Raw genomic sequence first — 22,159 nt, forward strand, 5'->3', positions numbered from 1 at the left:
GGCAGATGGCACATACCAATGGTGGTCCTGTAAAATTATAATGGAGCTGAAAGGTTCTATCGCCCAGTGACATCAAGGCCATTGTAATGATGTACTCTAGGCATTCCTGACCTTTTTTTGGTAACGCTGGTGTTAACACACCTACTGCACTGACAGACACATCTAAGTACAGCACATACAATTATGTACAGAACGTGATATGTCACAGTGACAAACAACTAAGTTTCTGGTTTATTTATTACTATGGTATGTTTCTTACAATGGCAACAGCCTCATCCATCTCATGTTTACCAAGTCTCTTGACCGCTTCAAAAGGTTACATGGAGTGACTGAGTAACCCCATCCAGATTTCTATAAGTACACGCTATGATGGTCAAACAAAGACAAAAACCTTCTAATGATACACTTCTCAGAACATGTCCCCATCATTAAGCAACATGTGGCTTTAAAAAAGAGATAATTACTGACTGTTATTGATAAAGGGCTTAAATCCAAATTTCCTTGCACAGATTTCCAGATATTTAATTGATTTTAATTTTTAATATAAATTTAAAAAATACTACACATGCAAATTAAGGCATATCAATTTTCACAATTCTTGACACCAGGGCTGAAGGTTAGTGGTAAGGCCCTTGCCACAAAAATACAAATAAAGAAACTTGGGGCTGGGGATGTGGCTCAAGCGGTAGCGCGCTCGCCTGGCATGTGTGCGGCCCGGGTTCGATCCCCAGCACCACATACCAACAAAGATGTTGTGTCTGCGGAGAACTAAAAAATAAATATTAAAAAAATAAAGTGGAGGGAACTTTAAAAAAAAAAAACAAACAAACAAAAACAAATAAAGAAACTGGTTTTCACAGTTCTTATTATGTTTGTATATAAACTTTGTGGTGTCCAGGAAAATTTGCTTCAAGAAAATCTTATCACATACAATTTCATTGGGGCAAACACCTGAGTCATCTTTACATGTATAATTAGAAACGAGCATCCTTTTCCAACACAGGACAAAATTAAAATGCTAACATAACACCTTTGTAGTCTCTCTTAGTCTAACTTGGGTTTCTTAAATATTAATCAGCTATTGTGAGATAAATTCCTTTAGAACATGATTTCTCAATTTGAAGTCTGTGGTCTCCATGGATTCCTGAAAATTTTTCAGGAATTTTGAGGAAGGGGAGAAAAACTTTTGAAAAAGTTGCAAAATCATGAGTTCACAGCTTTCAAAAGTCCTCTGATGAGTTCAAGACTCAAATGATAAACCACCAATTCAAAGTCACAAAAGCTTCAAATTTTAAGAGGTACATTTGTTTTAGAATGGGGATGAATCAGAGTTCTGGAATAAGGCCACTGAAGGCTCAGACTCCTCTCTGGGAGTCCAGGTCTGGGGTAAGCCATTTCCCTTGCCCTGTTGAAGAACCTTCACAAGGCTGGACTGGACACAGTGACCATTTCCATTTAACACCTGTCCATTTTAAAAGGCTGCAAGATGGGGGATGGAGTTGTAGCTCAGTGGTAGAGCACTTGCCTGGCACATATGAGGCACTGGTTCGATTCTCACCACCACATATAAGTAAATAAATAAAATAAAGGTCCATCAACAACTTAAAAATAGAATATATCTATTTAAAAAAATGCTGCAAGATGTTTCAGGATGTTTTTGTTAGGCATTCTGGTCATTTTTTAAGCCAGAAAGTGTTATGTTCTTTTACACGAAGTGTGGCTTAAGGAAACAGTGCTCTGGCTGAGGCCTGTTCTCACACAACAACCCAACCCATAAACCAGCATGCTGGGCGCTTAAGTCAACTGACTAATTTTTAGACAGCACAGACCACAGAGGGACTCCGTCCGTGAAGGCTTTGCCTTCTTTTCATGATCTTTCCCAACTTCCTCGCTCATCCTGACAGGGGACAGACAGATGCAAATGGTGGAGCTTAAAAGAATAATTCTATAAAATGGGTGTGCAATGCTCCCCCTCCCTCCCACATGCACTCTTTTCCAAGGAGCCATTACTGTAGCCTTGTCTGGCATAAGTGGTTATGTCACATTCCTCAGCAAGCTACCTGTTATCTACAAGAGAAATGCAAGCCCAAAATAATGTCCATAAGGGGAACCCAAGTTACCCTGAAGGGGAAACTTTTGTCTCCTTTTTCATACGACAAATTCTAAAACTCAGGGAGATAAGGACAATTCCTGCTAACCATAAAAATCTGTGAGAATTTATGGTCTAGAATCCAATGAGAACCGGTCATCATGGACAAAGTGACCAAAGTTGCTATGACAGTCTGATGTCATCCTCCTCGGTCAAAAGTCAAGAGGTGGACTTGGGCAGGACTCTCTGGAAACTTCTCTGGGATCCCCAATAAAACCAGAGTGCAGGACAGGCACACTGTCCCTTTCCTCTCTGAGGACCCACTCTCTCCCTGGAGAGTGTCCCCTTTCTCTTTTTCTATCCCTTCAATAAACTCATGCTTCTTACTCTGAGTGACATGAATGAAATCTTTCTGAACTGACGATAAGAATCAGGGTTTGAAGGGAAAGGGAGGTCTCTGCCCTGGGTTTCCCAGATGCCCCAGCCCTGTAACAACCCACCAGCCACCGATTCAACAAACTCAGTGCCTGAAACTCCAGGAGGAAAACCCTGCCTCCTTCGCATTTGGAAGGGGTGTGGAGGTGTGATGCTGTGAATGTCCCTCAGTGAAAGGGTGAGCAACCACCACCAGCTGGAAGCAGGGGAACTTGCCAGGTGACTGGATGAACGGAGAGAGATGGCATTCCCCTCAAATAGAAAGTAACAGAGAGGGTAGTCAAGAGGCATAAATGCAGGTGTCCTTAAAAACTCAGACATGTATTTAATGAGCCCCTGCTGGGAGCCAAGATATGTGTGAAGTGGGACAGCCAAGGTTCCTAATCCAGGCTGCCCCTCAGCATTTAAAGGCTCTCCAGACTGATGCTGGCTCAGAATGGGACTGGAATGGAATAGTGGGGATCTGATCTCCAACTCAATCAAAAAAACCAAAGCTTCGCATGGTCTACCAGGCCCTACCCAGTGTGTACTTACTTAGACCTACTGAATCAATCTCTGCAGAGGGCTCTGGCAGATACAGTTTTTAAGCGCCCTGGGTGACACTCATCCCTAGCAATCTGGGAACCAGCCACTCCAACACCTCACTTACTGCCCACTTCCAGGCTCAAGCTACTCAGCCCTTGTAATTACTCCCACTTGTTGAGCCTGCTCCCCTCACCCGGCCTCAGGGAATTTGTACTTCTCTCAACTGCCTCCTCTACCTGTCTCTCGGTTCATCCAGGTCTCAACTCAGAAGTTATCTAGTAAAAAAGGTCTTCTAGGGTTCTATCAGTGAGAACACCCCCACGGCCACCCACTCCACACCCCATCCCCATTAAGCCTGCTCTTTCTCTATACATCTGTACAGGCTGCATAAATGTTTGAGACTGGAAATGTACAGATTTTGGAATATGTGCAAATACTTAGAGAATGTGCAAATAATTGGAAATCTTGGGGATGGGACTCAAATCTATACATGAGATTCATTTATGTTTCAGATCTACCTTATCAACACAACCTGAAGGTAATTTTACACAACATTTTAATAAGTTTGTGCATGAAGCAAAACTTCTGCACGCTGAATCCTCAGGAAGCTAAGGTGCCACTATTTCAGTCACCCACAGAGGGAGGACAGGGTTGTGTGGCACCTCCATCATTTCTAAGTCTAAATACACAGGCTGCTGATGAGCAATCGTTTTCTTACACTTACAGACTTGACAGTAAAAACACGACACAGCATTCATACAGTGAAAAATAGCGGGTTCAGCATAACCAAGTGTCATGTTGGTACCAAGAAAGTTCAAGATTTTGGCACATTTCAGATTTCTCATTTTCAGATGGGATGCTCAACCTGTATATCCATTTATCTGTGATCTCAAGTTATTGCTAATTCCCTTTCCCCAATAAAATATTAAGCTCCAAAGTAGCAACGATCTTCTAATTTTCATATAGCACTATTTTCTAGAACATCAAGACAGATGAACATAATACATACTCATTAAACATTTGCTGAAAGAATAAATGAATGAATGAGTGAATAAACAGCTCCCTCAAATGATTAAGAATAGCTGCACCAAGGCAAGAGTCCAAACCCTTTTTTAAAATAAAGGGCTGGATAATAATATTTAAGGCTTTAAAAGCACACATGATCCCTATCTCAACTGCTTAACTCTGCCTCTGTAGGGTGACCACAGACACTGATAATTTTGGAAAATCATGGCAGTGTTCCCAGACCACATCAAGGACACAGAAATTTCAATTTCATGTAATTTCCAAGAGCCATGAGATATTATTCTTTTTAACATTTTTTCAACCACTTAAAAATTATTAAAACTTTCTCAGTTCCTAGGTCCCACAAAAACTAGCAGTGGTTGGACCTGGCCTGTGGTCCATAGGACTTTGTGTTCTTGAGGAGAAAACAGCTATCAGCCACCTACATAAAATACAGAGAAGTAATGGCTGCAGTCAGCAGACTCCTAGGAGCAGGGAGGAGGCAGGTCACTGAACTGTGAAGACCATGGGGGTTGGTGGTGGGGAGTATACACACAGGTGGGTGGGAGGACTTCTAGGCTCAGGACCTGCTCCTGGAGAAAGAGGGTACAAGGGGCAATGGTAGGAGAGGCTTCAACATCAAGATGAGCCAGAATTTTCTCATGCAGCTTCCCTGGAGACTCTGCTAATGAACCAAATATGGGCACCACCATGTTTTATTTTATTCCAAGAAAGCTGGGCTCCAGTTAGGAGGAGCAGGCACAAATGTTCAGAGTGTGATGAAGGCCAGTAAGATGCTCCAGCCTGTATCTCAGCATAGCTGGGAGCAGCAGAAGCCAGGGAAGAGGTGGACTGAGGGGACAGAGGCTCAGGGGCGAGGGCTCTGAGGTCAGAAAATGGAACAGGAGGGCAGAGTTGGAAAGGGAAGGGATCATGGTCTGGAATAAGACAAGCTCAGCTGGAGGCTCCCTACAGTGATCCACAAAGTGTCAACAGGCACAGAGAAACCGAGGCCTGGAACCCAGAAGGCCAGCGTCAGCCAGTATTGTGGGCTGGGGTCCTCTGTGTGCTGAATGCAGTGAAGGTAATGTGACAGTGACTGCTACCTGCCGCCTGGTGGTGGCCACAGCTCTGGGGGATCTGGTGACAACACCAAGGCGAGCATCTACAGTGCCAGCATCTCTGAGGCTCACCACACACCTGCTCCACACAGGGCTGTCATGCTTGATGTCTAATTACAAGGCCATGTCACAGCTTTGTGCCATTTCACAGCCAGTGGCAGACAGATGTCCCGTGACTTGCTCAAGGCATGAGAGCCAATGACCTCCCACCCTCATGCCATCCTTCCATGAGTGAGGCCTCATCCCTAGTCCTGTGTGATCTGTTGAGGGCTCCAGAGCTGCCCCCACCTGCATGGAAGAAAAGTACCTTGTTCATTTCCAAACTTGTCCTCTAAGCTAACCCCCCACCTCTGATGCCACATGGCATATGCTCAAACTAAAATGGAGTGATACTAACCTTCTTGAAATCCTTGGGTGGGCAACAAAGCTATTCCAGATGGTAGACACTCGCATTTCAGGAGAACGAATACTGACTCTAACCTTCCACTGCTCAGGGCAAGAACACTTTAATTTAGAGAAATAGAAACCCTGTACAAACAGATGGTACCTTGAGCACATTTAAAGTGAGTGAGATCAGTAGACAAAGTTCCAGAACAATGTCTCTGTGCACTGTGCTGCTGGACTGCTTACTGTTCCCTTGAGCTCTCCAGAGGGTGTTTAACAGCACCACAGTGCCTCACCTATCTGTAACTTGGTCTATCTGCAAGTGTTCCTACAAAGCTCTGCAGTGTCATCTTGTTTTTTACAGAGGAGCCTCAAACATGGTGCTTTGAAAACCTGTTCAAAAATTAGCTGACACACTTTCCACGGGATGAGGTCTCTATGTTGTCCCTTTGAATCCCATGGGCTGGAGCTGCCTGGACCACAGGGAAGATCAGAGATGACACGGTGACTCTCAAAGCTGTCATAGACAGCCAGGAGCTGTGGTTGCTGTCTCATTCGTTGGGACACTCTATCTTAGTGCCCTCGGTCAACATGGAAAAAGTCTGACCACACCAAATGTGGCCAGGTGCCAGATGGACATTCTAACAGCCAGGACTTAGCAAGTCTGTTCTTGGGACAGTGAAGAAATCATGTACAGGTGAATCCTCCATCCTGGCTGGCTGATTCATCCCAATGGAGGATCTAGACATCAGGAAACACAAAGAGCCACCCCACCTTCAAGCTTCTGACCCAATGAGCATAATACAACAGAGCAGATTTTAAACACGGAATTTAGAAGTGGTTGGTTCAGCAGTGAAACATAACCAGAACTGGAACAACAGAGCTGGGTCTTTAGTCCTCTTTTCAGATCCATCCTAAATCAAGTCACCCAAAGCATTTCCTACCAAGTGCACTGGCACCCCTCAAGACAGAGGCTTCGCTTCGCATGGAGAGAGTCAAATCTGTAGTGCTGTGGAAATGCTGACATGCCCCATCCCGGGCATGGCTGCTGTCCCATCGAACCAAAAACAGAACTTATACCTAGGAAAGATGCACCCTTACTCACCTCCAGAGAACCTCAACGATGTGAGTACACTGGGAAAAGAACATATTTGCCTTCATAAAGAGGCCACGGTCCCAGTTCTAACCATTCTGTCTGTTACTCTGCACATTAAACATTAGAGAGAGTGGAAACTGCAATAAGGAAGCAACTTCAACACAACTGACCTTACAACCTCAAGATAGGCTGGCTTTAAGGTAAAACTTGAAAGCTCTAAATACTGAGTTCTGTCCTCACTCAGGAAAACTGTAAGAATAAATTTGAAGGAAGAAAACTCTCTCAACTGAAAGCCTTATCTGTGTGGAGACCTCTTTTCATCTACAGGAGAATACCATATAACCTAAACCTACCTAAGCTCGGTGCAACCATTCAGATGAATGAGGTAGCTCTCTCACTGAAAGACTTCCTTCAAGCCTGGGGTTGTAGTTCTGTGGTAGAGCACTTGCCTAGCACGTAGGAGGCTTGGGTTCCAATGCCCAGCACACCCACGCACGCACGCATGCACACACACATATACACACACACACACACAATCTCAATAACTCTTGCACCTCACTGTCTAAACAAACTGTAAATGACTTAACCACTAAGTGTCCTGGTTCCCAAGTCACTCAACTCAACTTAGTACTTGGCAGCAACAACCCCATAGAAAGCAAGCTTCCTGTGTAACATGCATTAATAACAATTACATGACTAATTCTTGGAGCTGGAATGATTCATTCTGTCCATAAATCTTTACCTGAGAAAAATCATGTTTTTTTCTGCCATGGCACAGGACAACAATAAGTCTATAAACAAGTTTCATTCATACACACCACTCAAGGTTCTAGCTTATGGTATCACTATAGAAAAATATAAACAAATATTTTTTAAAAAATCTCCATCTGAATACCACAGGACAGCATCAAATCTGGGGAGGAAAAAAGAGTTTAAAAAAATCCCCAAACAAACAAACAAACAAACAAACAAACAAAAACCCAGCCAGTTCCACTTCTCAACTCAGAAAAGCAAAGCTGTACTCTAATTCTGCAAAGAGCTACAGGTTAAGCAACTAAGAAATCTCCTTTCTACCCTCCCCTAGACTTCTCAAATTACCAATAGGTGCCTGATGTGGTAAAAGAAATGTTGCCACATTGTTTCTTTTGCTTTTTTTTTTTCCTACTTAAACCCAGATGTAAGGTCAACCTAGGGAAATGCAGCAATATTTTCTCTAAACAATAGAAAGTGAAACAGACCTCCCTGGAGCTACCAAATGAATATATCTTCAGATTTTTGATGGAAATAGAATCATTAAAGAAAAAGCGAAGAAGGGAGAAGCTTCCCCCACCCAGCATCAGACAAGAAGGGCTGCAAGAAGAGTAATGACGGTTAAGCAGAGCTTCACCTTCCCCAGCAAAGCTCCAATGGCATCAGAAACCTCATTTTTCACAGGTACATACGGAAATGCACCCTGTTCTTGTCCCCCTGGCCATTCACTTCCCAATGAGAGGGCAGCATGTGGGTGCATGCCAAGACTTTGTGCAGAGGGACCCATTCAAGCACCAGCTGCCAAGTCAGTGACAGCCCTGCAGAAGACTGCTGCCCACGCAGGTCCTACTGCAAATGCTGCCTTCTCCTCCTCCACTGGCTTCTCATGAACACAACTGCCAAGTCTAAGAATAACCATTGATGAATCTATTCTGAGGGGGCACAGGGCGTGCCAGTCAGGAGGAAAAAGTCAAGTCAGATCTCACATCACAACTTTGTATCACTAAGAGAGGAATGGGTTACCACCTACCCTGGAACCACAGCCAGAATGCTCCGAAATGACCTGACATGTAAAGTTGTATTCATTTCATTTAAAAATAGCACTATATTTATGAATAAGATAGAAAAAATGTAGATACATTAAAGATGAGAATAAAAGGTGAAGGAGAAATTTGCTTAAAAAACAGATTATGGCTTGGGACATAATTTTGTTGCTTACTACTGAAGTTTTCTTAGTAACTGATACTGAATCTTTAAGTAGAACACTCATGCAAAAGGTTGATGGAAATAAACATCACACAAAAAGGTACAAACTTACATGAAAGAAATTACAAAACCTTCCTGAATATCAAAGAGAAAGATCTGCCTAAATAAAGAAATGCACTATTTTGGAGTTGAAAGACATTTTAATATACACAGATTATGACTACTGTGATTTTATTTCATTTTTTTTTAGAGAGACAGAGACACAGAGAGAGAGAGAAAGAGAGAGAGAGAGAGAGAGAGAGAGAGAGAGAGAGAGAGAGAGAGAAATTTTTAATATTTTTTTTTTTTAGTTTTCGGCGGACACAACATCTTTGTTGGTATGTGGTGCTGAGGATCGAACCCAGATCGCATGCATGCCAGGCGAGCCACATCCCCAGCCCCCAACTACTGTGATTTTAAAAATCTTCTTTGCACTTCAATCTAGTCTTTCCACGCTGAGCAAGCACCTTACTTTCCTATTTGCATATTATTTTGTAATTTTTTTAAATGGAGCTTTAAAATGTTTAATGATGGTTGAGGTCAGCCTTTTCATTTTGTATTCAAAAGTGGCAGAGAGGGAAAGGAAAAGGGGAGGGTCTAGGAGGTCTGCCTTGTATCCACAGTGCTCAGGGGCATGGCCTGAGGCCATGGGCGAGACTGTTGGCAGGCTTTCTGCACTCCAGCTGAGATGGTGCTCTGGGCTTATTCTCCATGGTGGTGTGGTCATCCACATGGTCAGACCTTGTGACATGCTGTTCCTGGAGGTCAGCCTAATGTGCCCTCCCTATCGCCAGGTTCTCAGAGGACGAAGGGAGAGTCTACAAGTGTGTAGAAATAAGAGAGTTAGAAAAAAGGGACAGACTGAGACTAAGAGTGAGGGGGTAAGTGGAGAAGAGAAGAGGGTGTGAGTGGGGAGTGAGGAGACTGCAGAGGTGGGTGGGTTACAGGTAAGAGAGAGAATGGAGGGCACATAAGAGTAGAGAGATACAAAGGAGGTGGGAGGCAGGTGGGCAGGTGCTGTGTAAAATAGTATGACAGTTAATTCAGAAATTAAACACAGAATCACCATGTGCTCCAGTAATTCCACTTCTGGGTTTGTACCCAACAGAACTGAAAGCAGGGTCTTGAAGAGGTATCTGTGCACCCATGCAGCATTACTCTCAATAGCCGAAAGGTGGAAGTAACTCAAATATCCATGGTCAGATGAGTGAGTAGAAACGTGGTATGTACATACAGTGGAACATTAGTTGGCCTTAAGAAGAAAATTCTGATACATACCACAACGTGGAGGAACTCTGAAGACATTATGCTAAGTGAAATAAGCCAGCCACAAAAGGAACAAATATGCATAATTCCACTAATATTAATATGAGGTCCCTACAGTGGTGAATTCATAGAAAGTAAAATGGTTGCCTGGGCTAGGGGAGAGAGGTACCAGCAGCCCACCAGCTGGGGAAGGTAAAATAGTTCTGGAGATTGGTTGTAAAACAGTGTGAATGTACTTAGCACTACGGAACCATACATTTAAAAAGTGATTAAAATAAAGACTGGGGTATAGGGTTAGTAATAAAGTACATGCTTAGCATGAGCAAGGTCCTGAGTTTGATTCCCAGTTTTAAAAAAAGTTATTAAAATTGTAAATTTTATATTGTGTGCATTTTGCCACAATTAAAAGAAAAAGCCTAATCCATGCAACAAATGGGATAGGAACAGTCTTGGGGTTCCTTCAGGTCCCTCTTTGCCATCACAAAATCACTGCAGTCAGACTGAGACCTGGGGCAGGGATTTAAATGTGCTGTGCCTCAGTCTTCCCGTCTAAAAAATGCAGAAGGCACCCCCCTGCAACTCCTCACTGCAGGACATCAAGGTGACTGCAGCAGGTCATTCCTCTGCCCAAGGACAGAGCAGCATTCATCATCTACAAGGGTAGCCGGGTTGGGGTTAGGGACGCAGGCAAGGGGAAGTCAATCCAAGGAGGACAGAAAAGGCCTGGAGCGGGTGGGGGAGTATCACTGCACTGAAAACTAGGGAGAGAAATTTTTGTCTTTTAGGTAATTAAGATGAATTCTAGTCAAATTCTAAACAACAGCAAAAGAAACTAAGAGGAAAAAAGATTCTGATTTGTCCCCTTAGGAGAACTGCTCAGAGTCCCTCCATGAGGATCCTTTATCCACATCCCACAACATTTCCACAAGAACTACCACTGGCTCCCTGGATGAGAATCAGATTATTCAGATTCTTTTATTTATTACAACTCTGCTGTCTGACACCTCTAATCTCCTGCTGCTGATATAACCCAGCTGCCTGTAGATAGATACCTTTAAACAAATAAGTGAAAGCCAGGCACTACCAACTGCAGTATGTACAGTCAACTTAGAACCAGCATGCTTTGTTTCCAATTTCTGAAACTGCTACAAAAACATTCAAAGACACCATGGATAACACTCTAAGATTTCACCACCCTGAAAATGATTTTCATTTTTTTAGCCCATTTAGACTCCCTCTGAAAAAAGACTACTTTGAAGAAGTTCAAATGTTTTTTTTTTTTGTTGTTGTTGCTTTACTTCAGTTATTTATCTTGGTTAGAACAACTCTAAAAAGTTTAGTCAGGAAGTCAAAAGAAACTGACAGATGAATTTCACTCCTCACCCTTTTAAAGCAATGGGCCATGTCAGAACCACTCCCATTCAGTGGCTGTCAGCGTGCTTCCTGCCCGGGAGTTCCTTCCTCTCACAGGTTTCTTTATAAGACCCATGTGTCTTCTTTTCCCATGTGGCAGTCAGTCAGAGCGATCATGTCTTTACATAAATTCTTTCAGTTCTGCATAGTATTTTTAAAAAGTTTTTCTTGCTTGCAAGGCCCAAGAAAACCTAGAAGCCCCAGCAAGGCAGATGGCTCGCCCTAAGTCACTGGGCAGCTCAATCAGGACAAGTGAGACCACCCTTTCCAAAAAAGAGCTAAACCTGAGCATTTTTTTTCCTCAGGTGATACTACAAATCATCACATCTGTAGTATATAAAGCAAGAAAAGACACTCGAAGGAGGCATGAATGCATGAATGTGGGTTCAATATGCAGGGAGAACCGGGGAACTGGCTTCACCTCTTCATGAAAGTGCTGCATCTTCACAACAGACATGCTCTCGACTTCTGGGTTTAGGCCACTGTAACAAAATATTATAGACTGCGTGGCTGATACACAACAGAAATTTACTTCTCCTAGCTCTGGAGGCAGGGAAGTCCAAAAACAAGGCAGCAGCAGATCAGGTGTCCTACAGATGACACCTTCTTGCTTGGTCCTCACAGGATAGAAAGAGCAAGCAGCTCTTGGGGTATTAGTCCCATTCCTAGGGGCTCCACACTTTGACCTGGTCACCTTGCAATGCCCCATCTTCCTAATCCATCACCTTGAGGATGAGGATTTGAACATATGAATTTGGATGGGAACAAAAACATTCAGACCACAGCACTGACCTCTACAGCAGCATCATATGCCAGAGCTAAAAGTCACCAGCATATCTCAAACAGACAAACGTACAGAGGAAAGCATAATATTCAAGTTAAATGGGACACCCCCCAAATGCACAATTCATTATATTTTGTCCTGCCCTAATTCTTAGGGCATGTATGTTCATCAGACTTTCCTTTCTCACACACAAATTCTCACTGAATATTTATTCACCTCACTCAATCAAGTATTGAGTCAGACTTCACCTGGTACTTTATAGGCCCCAAGGATTCCTGTTCTTTGCATCCTGCTGCCTGCCCTTGACTCCCCTTCACTGTCAACTCCATTGTCCACTCCCTATTGAGCCACAAAATGCCCACTCAATGCCAGCTGCCTCAGGAGTATCCCCTTCCTTCAAAGTTCAGGAGCTCCTTTCTGTCACAGTATTTGGCAATTTACTTTGACCAGTTCTTAAGAACTACATGGGGAAATAGGAAAATTGTTGAAAATGAAGGTTCCCAGGTCCTAAGTCCTGCTTCTACCACAGAACACTCCTTTTACCAAATGTGTGGGCTTTCCCCACACCCACAATCTGATTCAATTCTGATATCAACCACATGGAGTACAGGCTCAAGCTAAGGGCTCCATCCCATAGGACAGCCCCCACTATGGCCAACTACCAGTCCCAGGCTTCATGCACTTCAGACCAACCAGATACAAATCAGGAATTCTCATCATTCTTGGGTTCAAAAATTTGCTAGAATAATTCACAGGATTAAAGAAAACACTTTATTTATAATTATTAGGTTTTTAAAATAAAGACTACAACTCTGGAGAAAACTCAATGGATGCCATGCCTAGGATGACGGGAGAGAAGCCTAGGATGAGGCTGGAGGAAGGGTGCAGAGCTTTGAGGCCCTCTCTGGGCATGACATCTTCCAGCAGGTTCATCCAAACCGGAAGTTCCTCAAAACTTACTGTTCAGGTTTTAAGAGCTCAGTCTTCAGCACTACACACCCTTCCCTGGAGTTTAGTATTGAAGCTGATGTTCCAACCTTCTGATCATGTAATCACTGTAATGACCAACCCCATCCTGGGGCTGTCCAGAGCCTCAGGCTAAGGCACCTCATTTGCTTTAACTCAGGTGTGATCAAAATGGGCACCTTTTATGAATACAGAAGACAACAAGACCAAACTTTTTTTTTCTAATATTTGACCACACCAGGCTTAAGAAAATCATTGCAATTGACATCACAATGGACACTTCACATCCCCAGTGTAAAGAGTTCTTAAAAATTAAGACCAAAGACTCAAAAGAAAAATGGACAAAAATATGAGCAGTTCAGAAAAAAAGATCTACTAATAACCCTTAAATATTTAAAAAGATGATTAAGTTCATTCACAGTAAGAAAAACACAAATCAAAACACAAGGGATACTATTTTTCACACAGGTGAAAATGTAAATTTGTCACTACATTTTGCTGGGGAGGGAGGAAAAAAGAGGATCTTAAACCTGGTTGATGGGAGCCTGAGCAGAAGTCTCTACTGTAACAGTATTTATCATAGCAAAATGTTTGGAAATACTTGAATGTCCTTTCTTAGAAGACTTGTCCAGGAAAATCCAGTCCACACTCACAGGATTTTGATCCAGGTGAGAAAAGAAGGAAGGCGATGTCTACAACTTCATACTCAGTTCTTTCCAGGACATAATGAGCAGGAAAAAAAGAGATGCAAAATTGTCTATACAGCACATTATGTTCTTCTGGATAAAAGATGCACAGATACAGACTCATGCCTACATTTGCAAAGTAAAATATGGGTTGTTTAAAACAAAGAAAAAAAGCAGGGAGGCAAGAGACTGCACTGAGAGACATCTGAGTATTAACTTTTGAACCAACGGTTTACATATTTTAAACAATGAGAAACAACAAAGCAAACCCTAAAACTGAACGCAAACAAAAAACTAAAATGAACCTAACTTGTATCAGGCATAGAAAGAACATTTCAGTTAACTTTTGGACACAATATCTAACTGCATCTCCTTAAAGCAATGTAGCCTAAGGACAAAAAAGAATGACAAAGAAATCCTAAATTTTCTTAAGTTTGTTATTGACAGTGACATTGATGAAGTGATTCTGAAACTACAAGTGCTCCTCAACTTCTAGTGGTGTTACATCATGATAGATGATCATAAACTGAAAATGCATTTAATCCAACTTATTTCTGGCACATGCTAATCAGTCACACTGCATGCTGCAGGAGTCTATGGGGCTGACTGGAAGCTGAGCTCTCTGCCACTGCCCAACCTCACAAAAAAAGGATGGAACTGCATATCATTAGCCTAGGAGAGATCCAAATTCAAAATTCCAAGCCTGGTTTCTACTGGAATTTGTAAAGATCTCATAGAGGGAGGATGAGGAGGCCATGTGAACAACACAGGTACAGGGACTGAAGTGATGCAGGCACAACGGAAGGATCACCTGGAGCCATAAAGAGCCTTACAGGGAGTGCATGCAGTCCTGCCAGCTGTGACTGGACTCTGACTCTAGAACTGTGAGAACAAATTTCTCTTGTTCTAAAGCCCCCAGGTTTGGGATAAACCATGGCAGCCACAAGAAACTGATATAGAAAGTGAGAGAAAAGGGAGGGAAAGAAAGTTCTTTTCAGAAGAATGACAGTAAACGTCAAAGGATTTGAAAATCACCAGTTGCAATGTCCGATATAAAAAGTGGTCCAGGCAAGGACTGTCAATGGATGTAGAAGGCACTAACTGGAGAAGATACACACATAGTCTGAAGAATCACCATGCAGACTAAGTACTGGGAAAATATATCTTTAAAATGAAGCAATGTAGCTGGGCATGGTGGTGCACACCTGTAATCCCTGCTATTAGGGACAATGAAGCAGAAGGACTTAAGTTCGAGGCCAACCAGGGCAACCTAGCGAGAGTCTGTGTCAAACTAAAAGAGGGCTAGGCTGGGGATATAGCTCAGTAGTAGTGAGCCCCGGCTTCAATTCCCAGTAAAACACACACACACACACACACACACACACACACACACACACGGAAGCAACATGAAGGCCACCCCTTCCAGGGTCTCAAATTAAGCACTGTGAACAGTAGTTTTATAAAACAACACCACAACATTGCACATCCCACGATACAGTGTTCATCATTATTAAAAATATTTAGCCAAATTTAATCACAAGGAAACAATCAGATAAATATAGAATGCAGGATATTTTTAGGACAACTGAATTGGGTTTGTTTTTGTTTTTTTAAGTAAATGTTCTGGAGGAAAAAAAAACCCAATATTATAGCTGAAGAAACTTAAGAGACATAGCAACCAAATGAAATGCAATATGTAAATCTTGACTGGACACTAGATTTGAAATGATAAAAATGAAACAAAAAACACAGAAAGGCTACAAAAGATTTTTATGCTATAAATGGAGGAAATATGGACTATATCTTAGATGATATTATTTATGTTGATTTTTAGGGTGCTATAATGATAATGAAGAATGCCTTTATTCTTCAGGTTCATATGTTAAAATCTTTAAAGTGTTATGACTCTAACTTTCAATCATTTCCACCAAAAAAGTACACATGAAATACATATATAAAAAGAGTGAGAGAAAAAGCAAATGTAGCAAATGTAAACAACTGGTGAATCTAGGTGGAGGGTGTCTGGGTTTTCACTAAATTCTTTTTCAAAAGAAAGGGCAGAGGGCTGGGGTTGTGGCTCAGTTGTTCGGCACTTGCCTACCAAGTATGAGGCACTGGGTTCGATCCTTAGCACCACAGAAAAATAAATAAATAAAATAAACGTACGTGTACATCTACAACTAAAAAAAATAAAGTAAAATAAAGAAAGGGCAGAAAATAGGTATGAAATTTTCCAAACTCAAATGTTGAAGGATGAAAACATTTCCAAGTTTCACATGCAACCACCAGGCTGCTATGGAAGAGGTGTGAGGAGGGTTCCAGGAACCTGCATCCAACAAACCCAGGCTGATTCTCACACTCAGGTGAGACTGGACACATCACTGATGTAGTTTGTTTTTAGCTATTTTCTCCCTAGAGTCTGCCGGCATCATGACAATGTCTCACTCACTGCTTATCTTCCACGGCAACCAGCCAGGAAATGTTTCTTGAGTGAATTTGTGAGGGTGGCGTCTGGTCACATGGGTGAGGGATATATATAAAGGACAAAATCATATAGTAACAAACATCCCAACACAAAGAAGTCTGCAATCTGTGTTCATAAACACAAAGTTATATGATTTTGGGGTTTTATGTCTTTTCTTTTCAGCAGAATAACAGTGACAGGAAAGAAAGATACCCAACTAAGATGTCATTACAATAAAAACCCCATGATACACCAAAAAGTTCAAGAATTTTACTGGATGTCACAAGTCCAGCTTTCGAGAGCTGAAGGTGAAAAGATAATGGCTCCTTAACTCTACAGAATGTCAGAACTTTCTTTTTCCTTTAATTTGTTATTGTTTAAGGAATAAATCTGTGAACAGGAAGAAGGAAAGCTAGCCCCCAAATGTTGCTGGAGGGTGGAAAGAACATGGATAAGGGCAAAGGAGAAGACAGGACCCAAGTGAGCAATGGGAACAGCTAATTCACACCCACAAAGGGGCAAGAACTGGTGTAGCCTGGCACATCTGCATGAGATGAGAAGGCAGCTAAGACAAGGAGTATGACTTTCAAATAAATCTAAGAAGTAGGACAAACTTCCAGGTCTAGGTCCTGCCCTGACAGAAGACCAACACTTTCTGGATTCAGAAGCCCCAGTCCAATTGGGATAAGGAGGGTGCTGCACAGGCCTGCAGTCCTCTCCCCACTGAGCTTCAGGATGTGGACAGCCAGCCTGCCCCATCCAGCAGAGGCTGGGGAGAGTCTGGTCATGACACCCCAGGAGGAACTACAGCACTGAGATCGGAAGGCTTCAACAAGAAATGGCGAAGCTCACAGTCATCATCTCTAGGGGCCTCCCACTTTAAAACATGAAAGACAATCTGAGGATACTCAGGAAGGGAGAAAGCAACCTGGAGGAGAGAAACTATTCAGAAAAAAGTCAGCAAATAAAACTATCATTAGGAGAATACAACTATGAAGCAAGGACCACATTTTTTTTTTAAATTCAGAGAACAGAAGAGAATGATTCTAAGTGATAAACAATAGCAAAAAATAAAATAAAAAAAAAACCTGGAAGAATACAAATAAATACAAAGATGAGGATGATTTAAGAAAGTAGAGCTACACTTTAAGATAATAAAACTTAGAAATAAAAAACTGGTCTAAGTAATTCTATATCAGAATATGGTAGTGCTGTAGTTTGTAGATCTGGAGAGTCCCCCAAAAGCCCTTGTGCTAAAGGTGTGGTCACTAGCCTATGGCACTACTGGAGTGGTAGAACTCTTAGGAGGTAGAATCTAGTGGAAGTAAGTAACTTTACTGGGACATGCCCTTGTAGCAGATATGGGGACCTCAGTCCCTTCCTGTCTCTTTGCTTTCTGGTCACAATGAGGTGAGCCTTTCCCATCATGCACATGATACACTATACCACTACAGGTCCAAAGCCACAGGGACAAGCAAACCACAGAATGAAGCCAGTGAAACCATGAATCAAAACAAGCTTTTCCTCCTTGAAAGTTGATTTTCTCAGGTATTTTGTCACAGCAACAGAAAGCCAATCAATATAAGTAGTTCCAAAGAAGAAATGGGGGCAGGGAAGAAAATAACCAAATACTTTAAGAATAGTCTCAGTACTGAATATGTGTTTCTCAATTGCAAGGGCTCAAAAATGTCTAGTGTGCTAGATAAGATATACCCACACCTACCTTCACATTTCTCAACATTAGGAATATATCAGTCAGGGCAGGCTTTGTTATGCTGCAGCAATCAGCTGCCAGGGAACTCTCAGAGGCTGAAAACAAGATTTATTCTTTAATTTTTTTTTTTTTTTTTAGTTGTAGATGGACACAGTATCTTTATTTATTTAATTTTTTATATGGTGCTGAGGATCAAACCCAGTGCTTCACTTGTGCTAGGCAAGCACTCTACCCCTGAGCCACAACCCTAGTCCACAAGATTTATTCTTTAGGTTATTTCAGTGGACTGAAGCAAAGGAGAGGCTGTTCTCTTAACTGAGTACCATCACCTGAATGCTGTTATTTACCAGACCAGAGGGAAAGAAAACCAAAATCAGCTACCTGCATCCACAGCACCATGAAGGGCCCAGAGGAGAGGTGAGGCAGGTGTGTTCAGCTTCTGGGCATAGCGACTACACGAGGCCCTGGAGCACGAAGGGTGAGGAAGGCAGTGCTATCAAAAGCAGGGGCCATAGGCTGGAAATGGGTAGCGAGTCCCGACTACCTGGGGCACACAGAGCCCACAATCTCCAAAAAGGAGGACTGACTCAAAAATCCTCAACAGTATTAGAAGCCAGAAAGTAATGCAACAATACCTTAAAATCCTGAAGGGACTTTTTTTCTGGAATTCTACATTATCAATCCATCAAGTATGATGGCAGAAAAGACACTTATGGATAAAGCTTCAAAACTTACCTCCTTGGCTGGGGTTGTGGCTCAGTGGTAGAGCGCTTGCCTAGTATGTGTGAGGCACTGGGTTCGATCTCAGCACCACATAAAAATAAATAAATAAAATAAAGGTATTTTACAACTAAACATCTACAACTAAAAAAAAAAAAAGGAAAGAAAGAAAGAAATGCCAAAATCTACCTCTTGATGCTAGTGATCAGCTCCTTCTAAAAGGTGTGCCAATGAAGGGATGTTCTGATGCTTAAAAATTATAAACCTCCTGGGCAAAGGCATGGGCAACTGGCAAAATATGTGGAGTTGGATCAGTTATAGTATGCAGAAAGCGAAGCATATTGAAAACAAGGCCAAAACAGCCAATTAGCTCTAGAGAGAGTAAAAAGAAATATACACCATGACTCACTGTGAATAGCACTTCACTGTGAATAGTCATACATAAATACTAAAGTTTGATCTCAATCATCTCCCAAAGAACAAAGTCACAGGTATGTTTTATCTATGACTGAAAAATCAGAAAGCCTGATTCAGCAAAACAATGATAAATATGAAAATAATCAAATAATGAGCTAGGTAGACGCGAAGGGCTTATTTCTGGGTAGGCGGAAACAGGAGCAGGGAGGTTGTTAAACCTAAACAAAGCCTGCCAAGGTATATGACTGCAAACCTTGCTAGAGATTCATCTGACTTTTTAAACTACATATGTGTTTAAAATAAACAAACAAAAATCCCTAGAGATAACTTAATCTGGATCTACACCTAGCAGCTTCCTAGTAGGTTGGCATAAATTTTGATTCAATCCATTCTGTAGTTACTGAAGTCTTCTGATGCATTAACAGCACTGCCTTAAATGCTATACAGGCTGAAATGAAGATGACTCAATCTCTGCCCTCAAGGATTAGGGATTTCATTGAGAAAAGAACATGTGCATGGAAAAGAATTCAAGTGAAATGTAAGTCGGCCTATGGTCTCTCTCACACACTCACCCACTAGCTGGTGCAGAAGTTATACGACAGCAAGAAGGGAGACTCTAGGTAACAGTGAGCAACAAAGGCTAGGAGAGAATTAAAAGTAGAAAGATTCACAGAACTTGAGCCTGAGGAACAGAGAGGAAGTTTCTAAAAGGCAGACTTGCAGTGAAGGTATGTATAATTAGGAGAATGTACACACTTTTCTTCTTTTTTTCTTTTTTAAAACAGAGTTGAGATTTTATTCATAATAGAACAGCAAGATTATTAACAAGGAGAAACACAGAAATCATAGGAGTCATTGCAACCAGTCTACATCTTTAGAATCCTCAAACACTATCAAGCAGAGAAGCCCGGTAACATTTTTCCTTGGCAAAGCTGCTCTCATTTACCATCATCATTCATTATTAACATTGCCTCTATCCCAGTCTTAAAATCCTGGCTAAAATGACCACCCAATTCGTGAGCTGGACTGAGGCCTCCAGGTCTATCTACTCTGACCCTGATCTGCCTCAAAAACTTCATCACTGGGCTATAATTCCACACTCCAATGACACTACTCTTCTTTGCATTAGTACAATATTCCCTGCTCTTGGCTGCCACAGGACTCTGCACATAAGTGTTTCTTCTGGAACATATACTTTCTATACTTTCTCATGAACACCTACAGATTTGTCATTGTCTGCTCACACCTCAATTCCCCAGGGAACCTTAAACTTCACATAGGAGGCAGCAATCTGTGTTTAAAAAACAAAACAAGAAAAACCAAACTCTAGGTGATTCTGATGCATAGTCAAAAACCCCTAATGCTATCATTCAGGAGTCCCTTCACAAGCTCTCATGCATTCCTTTCTTTCATTCACATCAGTTTGCAATTTTCCTTCATATAACTTTCCTTTCGATGATTGTCTGATTCATGCCCATTTCTTTCTTGGCAAATGGGGGTTCCCTATTCCATAGCAAGAGAATCACAAAGAAACTATTAAAAATGGAAAATTTTCAGGACACATCCTAGGCCTACTGAATCTGAATCTTTAGATATGAGACAGCAATCTGTGTTTAAAAAACAAAACAAAACCCAAAACAAGGGCTGGGTTTGTAGTTCAGTGGAAAAGTGCTTTCCTAACACGTGTGAGGCACTGGGTTCAATTCTTAGCACCATATATAAATAAAATAAAGGTTCATTGATAACTAAAGTAAAAAATATTTATAAAAAAAAAAAAAGAAGCAACACCTTCTAGATGATTCTTCTGTATACTCAGAAAGTATGAGACCACTGCTGTTAAGCTATTGGGTCTAGATTCAGTGTTATCTTGGCAAAGACTAGATGTTTTTGCACTCCCTAGTGTACCCTGGTACCTAGTTCAGCAAGAGACAAGAGTAAAGACTAGGTAAGATTTGCTGAACAAGTGAATGGTGAAAAATTTTCTATGGCTCCATAAATTCCCTGACTTATTAATTCTAAACTCCCAGGTCTAACTTTAAAAGTGAAGCACAAAATATTCCCCTCCGACCTCCAAATCAACATTGAAATCTGGTGTCCAATGGCCCCAGTGTCATTTGAGGGCTCAAACCTGTGCTCTCCATAGTCTGCAATTGTATGATCATGTATTTCCTAATCTCTCTTGAACTTAATTTTCTCACCCCTATAATGGGAACAATCATAGTACTTACTTCCTTGGGTTGTTAAGATAATTGAGACAATGGTCCTAAGAATCATACCCGTGCATATACAGTTAAGCACTAAACAAACTTAGGTATCATTATTGTCATGTTATTATATTACTAATAATAATTCAATCCTAAGTGGTCTCTTTCTCTTGGGTCTCAGATTTCTTTCTCAATACTGACCATGCACACTTCAGGCTAGTTCTTACTTCCTTGCAAAACTACTCACATCTCATACCCATCCCTGAAACTTCTCCTAGCAACCAGGAGCCCTGCTTGAGTTTCCGGACTCCACCTCCTGGAGCAGATGGGCTGTAGCAGACAGGATGGGTCTCACACTTGCCTTCCTATCAGCTGAAGCCATTTTCCGGAGTACCCAGTCACTTGGGAATCAGATCTAAGTAACTCCACCAGTTAGCGAGTATTTTCATTTATGTAACTGTCTGGATGCTACGATTCAAACGGACCTCACGTTGGGAGCTATTTTTAGTCAAATTTTAGTACTTGGTAAAGTATTAATAGCAGCAGATATTTTCCCACCAAACAGATCTTTAAATAAATAAATAAGTAACAGCTTCTGCTTCTCTTAAGAGAAGCAGAGGACCCACCACCTGTCTGCAAATCGGTCCTCCTGTCCTCTCTCCAGGCAGTAGAATGCGAGTGAAGGAGAAAGCAGAACCTCACAAGCCAAAGCTGTGGGAACGCCCCGCCAGGTCTCTCGCGTGGGGCTCCCTGCTGGGCCAGGCTGAGGTCGCGCGGAGCCCGGGGGTGGGGGGGACACCTGGCAACCCGGTGCCTCTGCGCTGGGACACCTGGGCGCGGTCGCAGGGGCTGGCAGCACTTGGCTCCCCCGGAGT

At 42.0% G+C, this 22,159-nt stretch overlaps 1 protein-coding gene across 4 annotated transcripts in view; it reads right to left on the reverse strand.

Annotated features, from left to right (window-relative positions):
• Window positions 1-22,159, reverse strand: part of Uxs1 (UDP-glucuronate decarboxylase 1) — a 93,791-nt gene that overhangs the window by 70,915 nt on the left and 717 nt on the right. The window contains exon 1 of one of the 4 annotated variants that reach the window (XM_077791760.1): window positions 21,911-21,956. The exons of 2 other annotated variants lie outside the window; for them this stretch is intronic. The gene's annotated coding sequence lies outside the window, so the exon portion shown is untranslated. Of the gene's footprint in view, window positions 1-5,572; window positions 5,591-21,910; window positions 21,957-22,159 lie in introns of those variants that run through there. One more of the 4 variants, XM_077791757.1, reaches the window with a different exon arrangement.

The sequence above is a fragment of the Urocitellus parryii genome, chromosome 12 (assembly GCF_045843805.1).
Source record: "Urocitellus parryii isolate mUroPar1 chromosome 12, mUroPar1.hap1, whole genome shotgun sequence".
Taxonomy (NCBI): Eukaryota; Metazoa; Chordata; class Mammalia; order Rodentia; family Sciuridae; genus Urocitellus; species Urocitellus parryii.